The following is a 19,208-nucleotide window of genomic DNA, read 5'->3' as shown; positions in this document are numbered from 1 at the left end:
TTGAGCAGCCACAATGCTTTGCAAGAAGAAATAAGTTCATCTCCTTCAAGCCGGGGAGGAAAATTCAAATTTAAAACAGCCATTGGTGAAGAATCTCTGCTTTCCATGAAAGTCGTGGGACATGGATTGCTACTATTGCATGACCTGTAGCTCTCTTTAACCCAATGCAATAGGTATTCACACCGAAGCTAAAAAATCGCCCTCAGTCCCTTCCGCTATCCTCAAAGGTCAATAAATCGTGACCTAAGATTGTGTGTTTATCCTTCAAAACTAAAAATAAATAAAAATAATATGCAGAGTGGAAAGAGCAAATACCAGATGTAACATGGTAGACAGTGAACCCTGTGCTGGAGAGGGCATGATGTATATTTAATGATAAGGCATGGATGTCTCCAAAGGCAGTGACTGAGAGTTGCCATGGACAAAGAGTGTCACATCCCCTTGATCACTCGTATTTTGATACTTTGGATATGCTGATGCCCTAAGCGGTATTTGGATACAATGGCTTTCTTGGATTGATGCCCTAGAAGGTTTCCAGTATATGGTAACCATGTTTTTGTTTAATTTATACCCTAGATGGTTTCAAATGTAAGAAACAGTGGTTTTAAACTAAATGATGCCCTAGATAATAACTGCTTCTATTCCTATTTCATGATGCATTAGATTCAGTTAACATATATGGAATGTCATGATGAATTTCATTCATATCTAGAATAGACGTAATTGTTTGTCTAGTATTTATGCATAATTATTAATATTACAGTACCAAGGTTTCGGACTGGCTACTTATTATGTTTTAGACTAGTGGATGCAGGATCAATATGGCCTCGAAAACAGAAGGGGGGAAAGATATCATCAAGAAAAGCGGATAAGGTATGGTTATGATCAGTGGACATAAGATTTCAAGGAAACTGGTATTTCTGTATAGAAAAGGTCCTCTAGAATCTTAGGAAAGTGTTGTCTGATGCCTCTCAATCAATTTGGAGATAGCATTCAAGTCGCTTGTTTTTGATGTCCCTGACTTGCACCATGTTCGACTATCTTACCCTTGTTACTTACGAGGATGATTTCCTGTCATTTTTCTTTTAATGTAATACATTATAAATCTTATCAATATTCATATATGTCTATATATGTATTTTCGTAGTAAGGGAATACACATAGATGTGCATTTACATGTGCAAAAGATAAACAGACAAGGTATCCTAGTTTGTAATTGATTACGTATATGTGAATGCATAATTATATGTTGGAATATTACAAATATACATATATAAGTATATATTTATATTGATAGGAAGATTGGATACTTCCAAACATTAAATCAATTTATATCAACTAGTGAGCAACTGACATTAAAAAATGTAATTAAATTAATTGGGCATCAACAATTAAGTGATCGCTTACCATGCTCTTGATCAGGTTATTGTTTCATGGCCAGAACTTTGGGTTTTAATTGATAATATAAGAAGACGTAAGTCTTTTAAATATAAATAATAATAATCCTTCATTATGTTATCTTAAAATATTTGATTAATATTATCAAATCCGTATTGGCTCGACTGCCACCCAAGCTTTGATGGAGCATTACTACAAACTTGGAAATGGGTAATGCAAGGGTTCACAATGTAAGTACCCACTTATGAAAATGGTACCCTGGAAACATTGGGAAGATATAAATTTTGGCTTCATATTGACCAGAGAATTATGGGAAACTCATTACTTCTTCTGCAGCAACTTTTATCAAACATTTCTCAAACGCAACACAGATTTTTGGGATATTCATTTGTTTTCTTGGTTTGTTCAAAGGTCTGGACAAAACTCATTGCTTATCTGGTAATAGAAAGAAAGACATAAAACTTCCTTAGTTCTGAGCAGCGTGGGGAAATAGGTACTCTTTACTGAGTTGTTTTGAAAAATGGACTTCTTTTCTGAGTGTCTTGGTTGGACAGAGCAGCACTTAAACAAGACCACCTTCAGCTAGTTTCATCTTTAGCCTCTTTAAGACTCACAAGTGCATGATGATCATTCTCCATCTCTTTCGTAAGTATTTGCATTAAACTTATTCTAAAATGGCTTGAATATCAGTTCATCGTTCTGAAAGAAGAAGAAAAGTAAGAAAGTTATTACTCTTCAAGAACTAATTGGCAGCTATCACATGCAATAGGAGTTTATTCATTTTGGTTCTTTAGGCTTTGTTTAAAAGAAGAGAATTCTCTGCTTGTTTTTTGTAGACTATCTCTTAACCTGTACACAGAAATTCTCCTCTCTCTGTGACAATCATTCTTGAAAACCGCTGAAACTATTTGTGCATGTTCAGACTTAAAACTTTGTAAAGTCGCTATGGTTATTCAAGTCTTTTTGAAGAAAGTTTTCATTGCTCTCAAGCTGATCTCTGCCTTAAGTGGTGAGTTCTGAGACACCATTTTCAAAACTTAGGCAACTAGGGTGTATGTGCATGCCTTAAATCCTGTAGAATCTTCAAGATGGTATCTAATCCATGCTACTTAAATTCGGAGGAATTTTCAGAAGGGATTAAATGTGTTTTGAGAGGAAGATGCAGTTACCTTACAACAGTTCATGTGTGCCAGAAGTTCAGTTTTCTTTGTTTGTTGCACTGTGACTTAGCTGAGAAGATTATTAAGTCTTGCAGCCTCCTTAGGTCTGCTGTCTGAATTATTAAAGACTTAATTGCTTTCAATAAAAGAACTACAGTGGTAGTTAAAACTTACTCACTATAGAAATACACTATTGAGTCCATTAAAATGGATTGAGCGCAATCTGTGCAAGCAGTTCAAGCACATATGCTCTTTTGTTTCAGATGAGGATCCTGAATGCGTACAGACTTGAGAGAGAGCACATTTTGCAGCTCCAAGCTGAATAGGAAAACATATCTGCAAATGGACTAATGTAAATAATGACAAATTAATTAAAAGAACCCATACAGATGGTCAAAATGTTCATATGATAGACAAGCGTGTCAGGCCATATAGGGAACTAACAAAAGAAAACCCTTTTACCTTGAATTTACCATTAGCCTATTGTGATAGTCAAGGTGCAAGCCGGATAGGGTGATAAGCTGACATCAATCTGTGTGAAATCTTGGCCAAGGTACACTAACCAGTGTTCGTCAGTCCTACGATTCCAGATACAATTTTTAGTCAGGTGTCGTACTAAGATAGCAGAAGCTATGAGTATGACCCTAGATACACAGCCTTGGGGGATGGAGGGACAAGTTTTCGGGCAGGGGGGCAAAGGGGCATCAATTTGGGGGTGGCGGTGGGGGTACTATATGTTAAGGTTTGAGCAGATATATATATTTGCTAGTGTAACTTTACTTTTCACTTATTAATTTCTGTGTATTTCAAGTTACCTTCTCAATGCTTATGTATATGATTTTAAGAGGCATGTCTCCATAAAGGCATGTGTCTTTAACTCTCATTAGTTATCAATAACGTTTTCTTATTATCATGATTAAGAATGTGATAATAAATTATTATTATTATATATATATATAGATAATGCTAAGTTTCTGGAATAGATTGTGTAGAGATTTTTCATCAACGTTTCGAATCACACTACGTGATCCATCATCAGGAAGAGAGAGCAAGAGGTGTCAAGAGGTGTCACACACATTGTTTGACACCTCTTGCTCTCTCTTCCTGGTGATGGATCACGTAGTGTGATTCGAAACGTTGATGAAAAATCTCTACACAATCTATTCCAGAAACTTAGCATTATATATCATGGATTGTGGAAATCTGATTGCATTAATATATATATAGAGTTAAGTATATATCTCATATGTGTGTGTGTGTGTGTGTGTGTGTGTGTGTGTGTGTGTGTGTATCTTCAAATGAGTTTGATCCGACTGAAACTACAAAACTTTAACACTCACTCTTAGTGAAGAAGGATAAACACATGGATAGATATTACACCATTAATAATATTAGGAACGACAAATTTTAAGGATACCTTTGATCAAAAGATCTCCATCATCATTTTTATATTAATTTTGATATCAAGAGTATTGACTTATTGAATATCAACACATGATATTCACCAAATACTTTTGAATAATGGCCTACTGAATATCAACACGTAATATTCACCAAGTACTCAATAATAAGGCAATGGCCTCCTAAATATTATGTCACATGATATTCACCAAGTACCTATGACATATCTATACAAACAACTCATAGACCGTCAATTGAATGATATCCAACACTTTAGTTGTTGATTTATAAGATATAATCTATCATGATCTATTTAAACATTATATAAAATATATATCATAATAGAAGGATTTAAGTTATTGTAAGATCCTTGTCTTTCAATAACTTCTCCAAATACAAGTGATAATCATTTGGAAGTCGTCACTTCCTCATGATGTGCGCAAGGAAAAGGTCCACACACACATGACATCATAAGTTTACATTAAGTTGCCATGGATACTGTGATGTGATGTGGTGTTGTCATGACATCCACCATGAACCATATCAAAGAATAAGGTTTTCACCTCAAACTTATCTCTCATAGAGAAGAATGTATTACGACGGATTGCACTTGGAACTTCTTCTTCTTCATGAAGAAATACTAACCTTTTGACCTCCTTGTCAAGGTTACTTCTAATGAAGTGTCAAAACTCCCTCTCAATCTGATATCAACTTTTCTAACCCCTTAGTACAAGGTTGTCTCTGATGAAGTGTCAGGATTCCCTCTTAATCTAATATCATACTTATGACCTTCTAGCAGCAAGTCGTTGCATGCTCCTTGGTTCAACGAGTACCCATCTATCAAGTTGTGGTATGCTCCTTGATTCAACGAATATCCATCTCAACATAGTCTACTCGTAATCCAATATGACCAGATTTTGGAAGTCAACTGAACCAGATCCTCTAGCTTCTTTTCTTTCCAATGTTAACTCTAATGAAATGTCAAGCTCCCTCTTGATATAGAAGGATACTCATAATCTCAATCGTCAAGGATATTTTCTTTAGGAGCTTCACTTTATCTAGCATGAACATCATATGACTAATAAATCCTAGATCAAAACTTATTTGGAGCTACTATCATAAGATTGAGTCCTGCACAATATTTGGTAGCATGCCCAATGTACCAATCTTCTTTTCCTACAATAACATCCCTAGAGACAAAGGAAAAGATTAAGGTAAATAGCTCTTATACCATGTATAGAAATACAATTTAAAGAGAGATTACATTGAGTAGATAAATGTAATACTCATGGACAATAAATACTTATCTGCACATCAACACCATTGATACAAGTTACTCCAAGTAAAGGTCCATATGCATCAAATCAGAAAACACCTCCATATAAGCATTTGTCAAATACTAGAAATGGAACATTGGTTATTATTTCCCCCCTCAATGTAAAATTCCCACTCAATCCATTTTATAGAGTTTTCAGTCACTATTTAATCCCATGACTACACACATCAAGATCTTTCTTAAATGCTCCTTGATTTAACAATTATTTATGAACTAGATATTTTGCATAAGGCCTTCTATCCTCTTAATACTTCTTGGTCTAGCCTCAGTCAACAGATGTAATCATCTAGGAGCATAGAAGTCAGACTTGTTTACATGCTCCAATCATTTCGCTTTCCTCAAGGAGGTATATACATTCACATGTTGCAGACTCGTAACATCATCTCCATTTAAATGCACTGTATAAGCCAAATAAGCCAAATAAGAGCAAATTACTACATCATCAAGTCATAGGCGGACAAAATCAAGATTTGTCAAAATAGATATGACATTTGGATGTTCACAAACACATGCTTTGTATCTAGAACATGTATATCCTCCACCTATCTTCACTTCTCTATGACAAGAATTAACCCCTTCTACATCTCAAAAATATTTAACAAAGTTGGCAGCTGCTCATTTAATGTAACATAATGGATTCCTCCTATCTCTTCACAGAGATGTTCATTTATAACATCCCCACTTATGTACCACAGCAACTAAAAAGGAAGCTCAGCTTTACATTTAGAATACTTATCAACTGCTTCTAAGATACAATCCTGCCCCAAAGTGTAAGCACTCTTGAGGTCCTCCGTCAAGGCCATGTATTCCGCGGTGGCTTCAACTTGCCATCCTGATTATGAATGGCAATTCTATCTGAAGTATTCAAAGGTAAATTCAACATGCATTCAGGATGGGAACGTCCAGGTGAAATTTGTCCCTCTGAAATTCTTGTTTGTGGGTTGCAACAGATAGTATCAACAGTCCATATTTAGCTGATAAATCTGCTCTCTTTGAAATAACTTATTTGCACTCAGAAACAGACTGCAGGCTTCAGACATTTAGCAGACTTAAACTTCCATGAAGTCTTTCCAAAAATAGATTAATGTGTCTTTTCTCAAACAACATATGTATCCAATTCCTTAGGAGCAGAAAGGTATAGCTCAGAACAAGACAACCTAACCTCGTGTCTTTTTTATTTAACTCTTTTCATATATTGCATAACTAGGATAAAATGATTACTCATGCCATGAAGAAACTGAAATCACATTCAAATGTGACAAGAAACAAACTGTTCTAAGTCTTCAAACTCACACCTGATATGGGTATCATTCCAACAACTTAAAGTCCAGCATCCATGAGAATGTCAGTAACGCAATTAGAGAAGCACCGATACAGGCACCTTCACAATATTTCTGCCACCAATTGTCCGATATTTAAACCCTTTCCAGATCAAATTGGGTATATATTGTACTTCCAACTCTCTGTGTTCTTCAAGTTCCCAAGATGGTAATTTGAAATAGCCCCAACTCTCTTTGGTAGGAAAGCCACATATTTATTAATACAATTTATATTTGTAATGTCTGGCTTTGCTGGGATGAAATATTTAAACTCCTCCATTCATTTTACTATCATTGGTTCTCAAGGCCTGCAGCAATGCCACACAATTAAAATATTGGCTCAGAAATGTTGATTCCAATCTAAAGTCCTTCAATGTATTCTTTCTCTATGCTGTTATGCCCACGAAAGTCTTATTTCGGCTCCTAACAACTAGTAAATTGCCCAATTTGGATTAAGTCACTCTCAAAAATAAAAAATAAAAACTGGCGTGCTTTCCTATAGCTTCTGATAATATTTGTGATATAATATCAAGCCACAATCAACACCAATGTCAACCTCAGGAAGTATCAAGACAAAACATTAATCATCTCCTAAAATATGAATGATAGCTTCTTGCCAAGCACCCGACAATTTTAAATGTTAAGCCTCCATAAATATTTTGCCTTGGTCTTTACCAATCGGGCTTACAATGCAAGAATGAGTTTGCTACATCAGTTTTCTGTATAAATAAATACATTTATTGTTTTTTACTAAAGTATTCCGAGAAATAGTGTTAAATAGTATACTCACGACAATCTTGCCCTTTAATTCATTCTACATGTGTCAATATGAAAGTGCGGATATTAAGAAAGCTGCAGTCTTCTAATTCGTACTTCGGGTCTCACAAATCTTTAATCACCAAGTAAAAATATAACGCTTGATGGGATACCTCTTGGAAACATTCAAGTCTTTGCAAGGAAACTCTTACCTATGCATCACTTTGGACTAAAAAATGCTTCCAATGATTACTGCACATATATCTCCAGTCATAGCACCATTAGTAAGGCTTCTGGTGAACTAAGTATTAGACTCAATAATTATGAGGTAAGATGATTGAAGAGTTTTTACTCTGTCAATAATGTTTTTCGCTCTTTCATAAGTGTTGTGTAGATAGAGATTTATAGTCGCCAAACATGCAATAGAGGAATATCCATGAAATTGGCACAGGCTCAGAGATGTTTCTACTCTGATATCATGTTAAGGTTTGAGCAGATTTATATATTTGCTGGTGTGACTTTACTTTTCACTCAGAGATTTCTACTCTGTATCATGTTAAGGTTTGAGCAGATTTATATATTTGCTGGTGCGACTTTACTTTTCACTTATTAATTTCCATGTGTTTCAAGTTACCTTCTCAATGCATATGTATATGCTATTAAGAGGCATGTCTCCGTAGGGACATGTCTCTTTAACTTTCATTAGTTATCAATAACATTTTCTTATTATCATGATTAAGAATGTGATAATAAATTATATATATATATATTCAAATGAGTTTTATCCGACTGAAACTATAAACTTTAACACTATACACGTGCTACTTAAAATGCTAGTTATGAAAAAATGCATAACAATATAAGACATAAAGGTGTAAAATATTAATTTACTAAAATCTAAATACTTGAATATTGCAACATTGAAAATGAAAGTGGAACATCGAACATTGAACAATAAATATTAAAATTTTAAATACTAGAATCAGCAAATGGAGGAGTTCTAACTTCTATTATACAAATATTAAATAATAAAGTATAATAGTCATAGATATCAAAAGTATGAGTATCTCATCATAAAAAGGATTACATTGACCAACATGATATGATATTCATTGTGATATTCAATAAGACCAATAGGATATTTAAAAAGAAAACTAAAACAAACTTTTTTTTGTTTGGACAGGGGACGTTGGGAGTCCCCTAGAGGGATTGAGGGATGTATTCCCATCCCTTGTCCCCTCAGGGATGTCAGGACATCCCCCCATCTCTGCCAGAATGACAGTAAACTGAGGGCGCCACTCGAGACGTCAAAACATCATCCCCCTGTCCCTAGTGCATCCCTGTCTCAGAAACGTTGGGGTTTTTTGGGGGGTGACGTGTCCCTGTGTTACACTAGGTATAACCGAGTAGGGTTGTAAAGTCTTACACCAAGTTCTAGGAAACTTGTCATAACCACATTTCATCCCTTGCAGAGGGCCAGGCCCAGTTTGAGTAGGAAGTGAGAAAGGGAGATTGAGTTGTGATCCATGGTTGGGTAGATAAACCCCTTAGTGATATCTTTCTCCACTTTATTGCCAAATTGGAACAGAGAACATCAAAAGCACTTTCTAGGTGCTAAGTTAACAGTAAGATTCCTCCACTCTTTCTACTTTCCTAAATGATATTATTTACAGATGTAGATCAGATTCACTTTATTGCAAAAGAGGTTCACTTTATTTAGAAGATTATAGTTTTAAAAAAATTTGTTGATATGTAAATGATTATCTTTGTACGTCAGAATTAAATATCTTCTCTTTCAACTAATTCAATTTGAGATTCTTTGATATTTTGTCCATCTCCATATTGATCTCGTTAACAGTGTAACTTTTGGACAGGGATTAAGTTATCATATTCACTTGAACACTCTCTAATTGTCCTTTTCAAATGACATGAGGTAAAACTATTGATCCGTAGGGTTCAAACCTAATTGATCCAAAGGCTTCAAACCTAGATCCCATAATCTCAATCTATGTCACGGGGTTGGCTGCATTTCAACCATAAAATTCAAAATCCACCAAACTTTCAAAAATATTTAAGTTAAAAAGCATTTTTTGTTCACCCTAAGATTCATACAGAAAAGGGTTTAGAGTTTTATAAATATAAAAAACATATTTTTTATAGTAGGGTCAGAGGGCATACATGTGTTTTTTGAAGTTTTCAAATTAGCAAAGAATAAATCCATTGAGCAACAAAAACTAATAATTCCTGGTGCATTTCAAGCAGATAAACTTATGTGTCTCAGCACAGAGGACCTCACTCCTGTACACGAGCTACAATAGAGCTGTCCAAAGCACCTTTCAAATGTTCCACATTGTTAGAACTGGCAATAGATACTCATGTGGCCCTTCTACACAACAAAAATGATGGCCATCCAACACTATGAGTGCTTCCAAATGCTCCATTAACGGACCTCAGTCTTCAATGCCTAGAGGTGCTGAGCAAAATTGGAAAACGTCCACCCAGGTTACATTTTAGATCTCCACCTTCCAAAAACATTTCATAGTTTATCTCTTTAGCAGTATTAATTACTTCACAAAGTATTCTTAATACATTTAATATATATGCTATATCAAAAATAATTTTTTTTTTATTTTTTTATTTACCTTTTAATATTTTTTATTAATTTTAACATTTTATATTATAAAATTGTATATGCTATTCAACTTTAATGATGAAACTTTTCCAGATTTTATTGGTTGACAAGTTTGTCCTGAATTCTCACCTTGCCAAACTCAAATAGGAACATTAACTTTTTAACATGGATCTGAAATAGTTTTTGCTGATTCTGGTTCCTAGTCGCTAGCTTCTAGCTACTAGCCAAAAAGTGTTGGCTGCTGATCATAGGATGTTGATTATTATTGAAAAAGTTACAACCTGTCGCTTTTGTACAAGAATTTCTTTTCTCTAAGGGTGTTTTGAGTTGCTGGAATGGTTTACTTAGAGCAATTGATGAATGATACATTCATTTGTAGGATGTTTGATGGCCAGTGATGTATTCAGGACAAATAGGCAGCAGTCCATGACAGTCAATCATGCACATGAAATTACATCCACTTCTTATATATATGGTTGGGTGCAGTGAGCAAGTGGAGCTATTAAGCATTCAAAAGAAACTAATTCTGTGTTTTTCCCTTTACGCACAAGGTGTTACTTTTAGACAAAAGATTGTAAATTGTCTACTGTGTAAGAGTGTGAAATGCACATACAAAAAGAAGACAAGTGGATGAATGGAATGAAGAGGGGGACTAAGTCAAGGAGAGAGTAAAGGAATAAAATGTTATCTTAACTTCTCTGAGGGAATTAAGGAACTTATGGGAAGGTATGGAGTGGGCTCATCAGTCCAATCAGTGAGCTCTGTTTCTTAAGATTGATTTTGCTAAAGCTTATGACTGGATTGAATGGCCTTTCATTTTGGCTATGTTACAAGCCCTGGGGTTTGGTCCTATCTTTCTGAAGTCAATGCAAATGCTTTTTGGGGATGCTTCTGCCTGTATTACCATTAATGGACGACAATCTAAAGCCTTTGGGCTCTTCAGATCTATTCGTCAAGGCTGTCCTTTGGTGCTTTACCCTTATGTTCTAGTTGCTTAAGGGTCTGGCTACTTGCTTGCCAATGCCATATCTTGGGGCCTCGTTTGAGGCATTTCCCTCCCTGATTCCACTGCGTAGCTTGTAAATGGTCATTTTGCAGATGATTCTTTTCTCACCCTTATTGAAGACGAGGACAATGTTGGTAACGCCTTACAATGCCTAGATACTTTCTGTCTCGCCTCTGGTTTAGCTATTCAATGGCACAAGACCCTCTGTTATAGAAAGTCTTTCCTACCCAGCCTGTAATGGCTTGAACGGTATTAGTGGAAATGGGTATAGCATGGTGAGATTTTTCGCTTTCTGGGCATCCCCTTTGCTTTTCAAGCCTCCCCAGTGGAGCTATAGAATGTAATCCTTTCTCGGATTGAGAAGAAGTTGGAGTATTGGATCACCAAACCTCTTTCCTTAGCTAGCAAGTTTCAGATTTGCTCCATGGTGTTGGCTGCTACACATGTATTATTCCTCTTGCTAGGCTCACTCGAAAGCCTCATACCGCAAACTTGAGCGTCTTTTGAGGGACTTGCTCTGGGCGTCAGATGCTTCACATCATGGCTTTCATGGAGTGGCCTGGGATTTCTGTTGCTTGCACAAAGACTCTGGGGATCTTGGGTTGCTCTCTACTCAAAAGTGTTGTCGGTAAAGTTATAAAATAGCCGACGTGTAGATTAGCATATAGTCAGTAATTATTATGTAGCCGATGGTACCCTTCAGGAAGGTATATGTACACCACCCGAGATCATTGTACTCATGATTGTAAGCACTATGTAATCTCTTCGGCATATATGCAAATAATAAAAGGAGTATTGTTGTGTTACATGTTCTTGTCTATTGTCTGTATGCATTAAACTATTTACCCTTATTAGTCGTGGGAAGTATGACTAGTTGATGAGACCTGGAGCTACGGCAGGCATGGAGTGTCTATGCACCAAAGGTGGAGGGAACAACAGAGCAAGCCTTTTGAGAAGGGTGATACGCTTTGAGGCACTCGGAGTAGGTGTTGGACGTGAAGCTGTCTTGGTGGATGCATAGAGAGCTCGAGAGGAGCTGATCATCCAGTTGAAGGCAGTACAATGACACTTGGCTCAGTGTACCCAGGAGTTGGAAGCAGAGAAAGTGGCACGGGTGGATATTTTGTAATTGTCGCCTGGAGAGGACTTTTCTTTTTGGGGGGGATGATGTTGTCAATAAAGTTATAAAACAGCTAACGGGTAGATTAGCATATAATCGGTAATTATTATGTACCCGACATATAGCCGACGGTACCCTTCAGGAAGGTATATGTACACCACTCGAGATCATTGTACTCATCATTGTAAGCACTATGTAATCTCTTCAGCATATATGTGAATAATAAAAGGAGTATTGTTGTGTTACATGTTCTTGTCTATTGTCTGTATACATTAAACTATTTACCCTATATGGTAAACAAAAAGTAAGGCATTTCCCTTTGTGTGAAGTGGGCCATTCGGGCTCTCACCAGTGATGAGGCCTAGAAAATCCTGTTGCATCACTCCATTTTTTTACGCTTTTCCGCTTAACTGGCCAAACTAGAAGGGTGGTTTTTAGACCCTTCTTGTGACCACTGAACCAATGCAAATTCAAGGCACTTTTGTTGCTAAAAGCATTTGGAAAGCCTAGGAAGTTGTTAAGCTATGGCTTCACTGGGTAGGCGATGGGTTCAGAGATGGGCTCTCCATGAACCAGAAGAAGTTGTGGTGGTCGCCCTTGTTTGTTGTACAAGGTGTGCCTCTGGCCAAAATCTAGGGCGCAAGCACTCTACATTTGTTTGGACATGACATCAAGACACCCAAAGATCTCTTTTCTAGAGCCACTATGAGCTTTTGCTCATGGGAGGACATGTAGGTGCAATTCTAACTTATCCATCCAAATCGGCAAATAGTTGATCTTCTAGTTTTTGCGGTGCCTCCCCATATGTTGCACAAGCTTGACATTCAGTCATCTCGCCCATGGTGGAAGGATTGGAAGTGATACCCTACCACTCCTCTATGCAGCTGTAAACCCAAGCTGGGATATCGATGGCTAGTTCCCCACCTACCTATGGTTGAGGTCCTCAACCAGTGTTGCCATTTGTAGTCCTCTCCCAAGACTTGGAGTCTTCAATTTGCCACCGTGTGGAAAGCTATCACGGAGCCAAAGAAACCTCACTTTACTTGGTGTATTCTCTTTCAAGGGCTACCTTTGAGCCCTCAGCTCTAGCATTTGGGTGTTCTGGACTCTAGACGTCCTTTTTATGGGCACCCAGAAAGCTTTTGCATATCTTTTGGTTTTGCTGGCATGCTCAAAGTTACTAGCACTGGATCCATGATTTTTTTTAAGCCTTTTTGCCCAAAAGCCTTTTCTTGGCATATGGTTGTCCTCGGAAATTTGACCAAGCTCCCTTTCAAATATTCCCAGATCTGGCATGCTTTCAGAATGGAGATTTTGTTAACTATCTGGAAAGATTGAAATGTTGTTTTTATTCTCTCACAACTTTCTTGACATAAATGTTGCTATGTACAATAAAGTGTGTATTTGAAATAATGTCATGATGCAAATTCAAGTACAAATAGACAAAGTGGCATCGGAGGTGGTCCACCTATAGGAGCTTCTTGCTCACTAGAGTAATGCCCCTTGCACTATTGCCACGGTGTCGCCGAACACTTTATCCAATGATCATACGCCTCCTCGCGGCCGCAGGAGAGGCCATAGCAGCTCTGCTCACCGCTCGCATACCACCAAGTTGCAGCCTCTGCGTCGTTCTCCTAGTGGCACTTTTGGTGGTTGTCACCGCTCAAACTCACCTCCACAAAGGTCAAGTATGGGCTAGTCCCCAATTGCTCCTCCTGTTGGTCCTGAGTTGGGCAGGCCTTCCACTCATAGGGACCCTAAATGGGCATTCCCTCGAATGGATCTGGCTATCTCTCGTCCCAAGCTAAAGGGAGAAAAAGAAATAGGCGATGTCGCTATCGCCACTACTGACAAGTGGGCTCCCCCTAAGCCACCTACCAACCCTACTAATGTATGGGGTTCTAATGACAAAGATCCTCCCCCCTCAGTCAGCATTGTTCTTGCGGCCTGAAGGCTTTTTTCTTTCTTGTCTTTTTTTCTGTTGTTCAGCCTTTAGCCTTCGGGCTTTTTATGTTTTTTTGGTGAATAGTTGAGATTGTGGCCTGGAGGGGGAAAAAGAAAAAGACGATGTTGTTGCTGCCGCTGTTGACGGGTGGGCTCCCTCTGAGCCACCCACCAACCCTATTGATGTATGGGGTTTTGATGACGGAGATCCTCCCCCCTCAGTCGTCATTGCTCTTGCAGCCTAGGGGCTTTTTTCTTCTCTTGTTTTATGCTGTTCAGCCTTTAGCCTTCGGGCTTTTACGTTATTTTGGTGAATAGTTGAGATTCTGACCCTGTGTCATTTGAACTTGCAGGGTGATCTTGTATCCCCCGGCCCCTTTTTTTGTGAGTATGTAACTTTAATATTTAATTAATAGAGAAGGGACTATTCATCAAAAAACAAAGTAAGGAACTTAATCATCTCAATCTTCCAATATCTTATTCATTTCTAACAGCCAATAAATGTCATTCCTTGAGCGTCCCTCACGATTCCTCCTATTATGATCTGGGCTCTGACAATTCTAATAATTATGTTAACAAGCTGTTTATGATGTCATTAAATTTTTGGCATTTCATTCCCTCCATGAAAACCACTGCACAAAATGTGGGCTAATACCTTGTATGCACTCCAATTCTCCAATCTCAGTATAGGCTTTGTTGAAGTTTATATATATATATATATACATGCATAGCTATCCATATTATCTGCCTCCGAATCATATCGGGTTTGATACATTGACAAACTGTTGTTATGCCGATCAGAGATCAGACTGATTCATTGGTTGCATATTGATCTAACCATATATGATGGTCGCTGCATTATAATGATATCATATCATGCTCACTGTTCTATCACCCGATCATGGATGTTTATGTTTTTGGTGCAAGCGTATTATTGTTATGATAGTTAACTAATCTTTGTCATGACCCCGTCATGACTCTACGTGGCCTTTGGCCAGGTAGAATCATGCCCCTGGGCATGTCTCTTCGGTTTATATACATCTGCACTCAGTTCTTGAGACCAGTGAACCATCAATTCCTAACATCGTTGCAGTCCCAAGATCGATCGCCTTCTCTGCAGTTTCAAGTATACAGTCAGCATTCTCCTTTCAGTCAGCATTATATATACAAAAGATAAAGTCAGAATCTGCCATCTGCAAAAAGTATATCAGCGATCCAATTTGCATCAACATGGTATCAGAGCAGGTTTAAAGGCAAGATACATTCAGATTATTGAAGATTCTCATTATCTATCTAATCTCCTTATCGCAAGATGGTACTTGGCATGAGACTCGAAGATAGACTTGAAGGTGCTTCTGATTTTGAAGCATCGAAACTTCGAATGATGTCAGCTATGAAAAAACATGGTTTGTTACCTATTATAAGTTCTCCTAAACCGGAAAAAGTCAATGATAATGACCAATGGGAAAAGGACAACATAAGAGCCATGGCGTTATTGGTAGATGGAGTGAAAAATCATTTACTACCAATTATCACCAAGCTGGACTCTGCTTATGATATGATGGAATCTCTAGAAAATATGTTTGAAATCAACAACACTTGCCGTCGTCTTACTCTGAAAAATCAACTCTCTAATATAAAAATGAATAGAGGAGAAAACATTACCTCTTACCTTATGAGAGTAACTGACCTAAGAAATCAACTTCTGACAATTGGTCACATTTATGATAGCAAGGAGTTAATTTTGGTAACATACTCCCTGCCTCACGGGAAAATTTCAAACAAGGAGTATGTGCTCGTTCCAAACTTCCTAAATTTGATCGCCTAAAAGCCGATTGCATTCAAGAAGAATGTAATTTAATATCCAGAGGAATTATTGATGAATCCAAGAATGAAAGTTCTCAAGCTCTCACCACTAAATTAAAAGGAAAAAAGGGAAAATATTCTCACAAGAGACAAAGGGACTACTCTAAAGTACACTGTTTTAGATGCAACAAATATGGACACACTGCAACTATATGTCCTGACTGAATTAAACATCAAGCATCTTTTGCTGAAGTTAGTAAACCTAATTTGAATTTAGAAACTTCTCCTTTCTAAATAAGTTATTGTAATAATGGTTTAAGAGGGAGTTTTTTTTTTTATCATTCATTGTTAAGATCAAACTTCTTTATTTTTGAAACCTGTGTACATCAAAAAGAAGTGACGACTTCTTTATGATCGACATTTGAAATTGCAGAAGTTATTGAAAGGTGACGATCTTTCAATAGCTTAAATTCTATTTTTAATAGATGTTATCTTGCATGGTGGGTTAAGTTCCTTAAATAGACCATGACCTCCTATTGAAATCGACATCTAATGATGTTGAAATTAGATTTCAATAGAAGTTGTTTTGCATGGTGGATTAAGTTCCTTAAATAGACCATGGCCTTCTATTGTGATGAACATCTTATGATGTTTAATAAGATCACAATAGAAGCTTGTTTTTGCATGGTGGATTAAGTTTCTTAAATAGACCATGGCCTTCTATTGTTACGAACATCTAATAATGTTTATTGTAAATCACAATAGAAGCAAATTTTATGGTGAACTGGGTTCCCAAATAGACTAGAACTAAGTTCCCAAATAGACTATGTTACAAACATCCATTAAGTTGGATATATTTATATTTATATTTATAACGAGTCTCTATTATTATAGTAGTGTCAAATTACATTGTTAGATCTTCTAATATCTGGATTATTACTTCTCCCATACTAAAGAGGGAGTGTTGAAGTTTAGCATCTGTCAAAGTTATATATATATGCACATGCACAGCTATCCATATTATCTGCCTCCGATTCATATCGGGTTTAATACATTGACAAACTGTTGTTATGCCGATCAGAGATTGGACTGATTCATTGGTTGCATATTGATCTAACCATATATGATGGTCGTTGCATTATAATGATATCATATCGCGTTGCATTATAATGATATCATATCGTGCTCACCATTCTATCACCCGTTCGTGGATGTTTATGTTTTTGGTGGAAGCGTATTATTGTTATGATAGTTAACTAATCTTTGTCATGACCCCATAGGGTCATGACTCTACGTGGCTGTCTCTTCGGTTTATATACATATGCACTCGGTTCTTGAGACCAGTGAACCATCAATTCCTAACATCGTTGCAGTCCCAAGATCGATCGCCTTCTCTGCAATTTCAAGTATACAGTCAGCATTATATATACAAAAGATAAAGTCAGAATCTGCCATCTGCACAAAGTAAGTTTACATTATCCTTATCAATATTTCTATCAGCGATCCGATTTGCCTCAACAGGCTTTGATAGTTCTAATAATAGTTTTAACAAGTTGTTTATGTCATTAAAGTTTGGGCATTTCATTCCCTCCATAAACACCACATCACACCAAGCATACTTTCATATAGATGCATTAGCAAGAACTTGGAGGAGGTCGGCAAGCTGAGTGGGGACTTGGTTTTACAATGAATGAAATATTTTAATACAACCAAAGCAGCCTATGGGACCACATTGAAAAAAGCACACATCCCTCAGACATAGGGTGTAAGAATTTTAGACCTTTTGAAACTACTTCTTTAAGTCTGCTCTTCGACGATGAATGTTGATCACTAAGTTTACTGTCATTTCTAGCTGCTATCTCCCAAAATCGTAGAATTTTAGTTTACTTCTTAATGATTTACTAATTAGACAAATTGTCGAACAGTTTGCAAGAACAGTTCATTATTGCATATTGATGTATTTCGAGTGACAAAAATTTACTAGCAGATGGCATGTCATTGCATTGATATCTTTGTATGAAACACAAGTAGAAATGTTTACTAACAGATTGTATGAAGTAACTCTGACCTGTTTTATGCAGCAGTAAAGGTATCAATAAATATAAGCTTGCAGCAATCCTAACCAGAAATATTCTTTCGCATTTCACATTTAGTTCGCACAATACATATATTCCAAGCCGTAAACTGCGTGGATATCCCCAACTCTGAATAAACGTGGTGCCACCCGGAGACTGATTTCATTTAACCCCCCGATTCAGCAATCTGTGCATAAGTGGGCTGAATTATTGTGAGACATTGAAATGCTTAACTATGCTGCGATTGCCCGTGCCAAATTATGAGATAGGGTAACAATGTCATATGCCGCCACTATCAGCTAACGCCAATTTAGGATTCCCGATAACCACTGTGCAAGGGACCTGACGACACAAGCGAGGAATAGAAAGTCACGATAAACTGGGAAAAGCTCTACCAAATTCTTATTGAAAAACCAATGAAGATAAATTTCCAATGCCAAGCGGTAAGACTCCCCAATATATTATGCCCAACATCAGTTGTTCCGCTTCCAAAACTTGTCCGCTCATCAAGAGAAATTCCGTCTGAACTTTAATAAACCGTCGAAGCAAATTAAATATTTACTCCAAACTCCACTCTCGAAAAAAACTTTATTGAAGCGATATCTGTGGGCGTGCAGTGAATAGCGACTAGATTCTAGGGCTCTTTTTAGTTCTTGTCTTTGTAGGATACTATTGTTAGTCCCTAAATAGGGGAACTAATGTTCTCCGTGGCACCTGTCTATTAATTTATAATCTGAAAACATTTCAAATCTCTAATGTTTAAAAAGATCTATTTTTAAAATCAATTTTATGTGTTAATTTCTTTTTTCTGATTGGATGAGTCTTTTTTCTCAGGGGTTTAACTAATTTTTAAATTTAGAAAAATAACAGAAATTCAAATCTCTCCAGAACATTCCATTTTTCACTTTATCAATTGAAAAAAACATAAAAATTAAACAGTGGCGGTGACCAACTGCAATTAGGGGGAACTGTGTAAAGGGTTTTGTCTATTGGCAGATCTGCAACAGGGTTTTATTACTGTCGAAAGTCTGAGTAAAATTTCTGCAATTTTAGGGGTGGAATCTTTGACAAATTCGGAAATAGAAGCGATGGTGCAGGAAGGAGATTTAGATGACGATGGAGCTCTGAATGAGCATGAATTTTGTGTTTTGATGGCTTGCCTTAGCCCTTCTTTCATGGCAAAGGCCGAGAATTAGCTCAAGGAAGCCCGAATCAATGAATTGGAAGAAACTCTGAAAGATTATAAATCTTATAA

At 36.9% G+C, this 19,208-nt stretch overlaps 1 protein-coding gene across 1 annotated transcript in view; it reads right to left on the bottom strand.

Annotated features, from left to right (window-relative positions):
- LOC149568638 (uncharacterized) overlaps positions 1–18,610 on the bottom strand; it is a 42,360-nt gene extending 23,750 nt beyond the window's left edge. Inside the window, exon 1 of the mRNA XM_089821507.1 lies at positions 17,947–18,610. The gene's annotated coding sequence lies outside the window, so the exon portion shown is untranslated. The remainder of the gene's footprint in view (positions 1–17,946) is intronic.
- Between the last annotated feature and the right edge of the window lie 598 nt (positions 18,611–19,208).

This window comes from Cupressus sempervirens, chromosome 3, assembly GCF_028749045.1.
Source record: "Cupressus sempervirens isolate cs-2001-9-10 chromosome 3, ASM2874904v1, whole genome shotgun sequence".
Classification (NCBI taxonomy): domain Eukaryota; kingdom Viridiplantae; phylum Streptophyta; class Pinopsida; order Cupressales; family Cupressaceae; genus Cupressus; species Cupressus sempervirens.
This window is presented reverse-complemented; position numbering and strand designations above follow the sequence as displayed.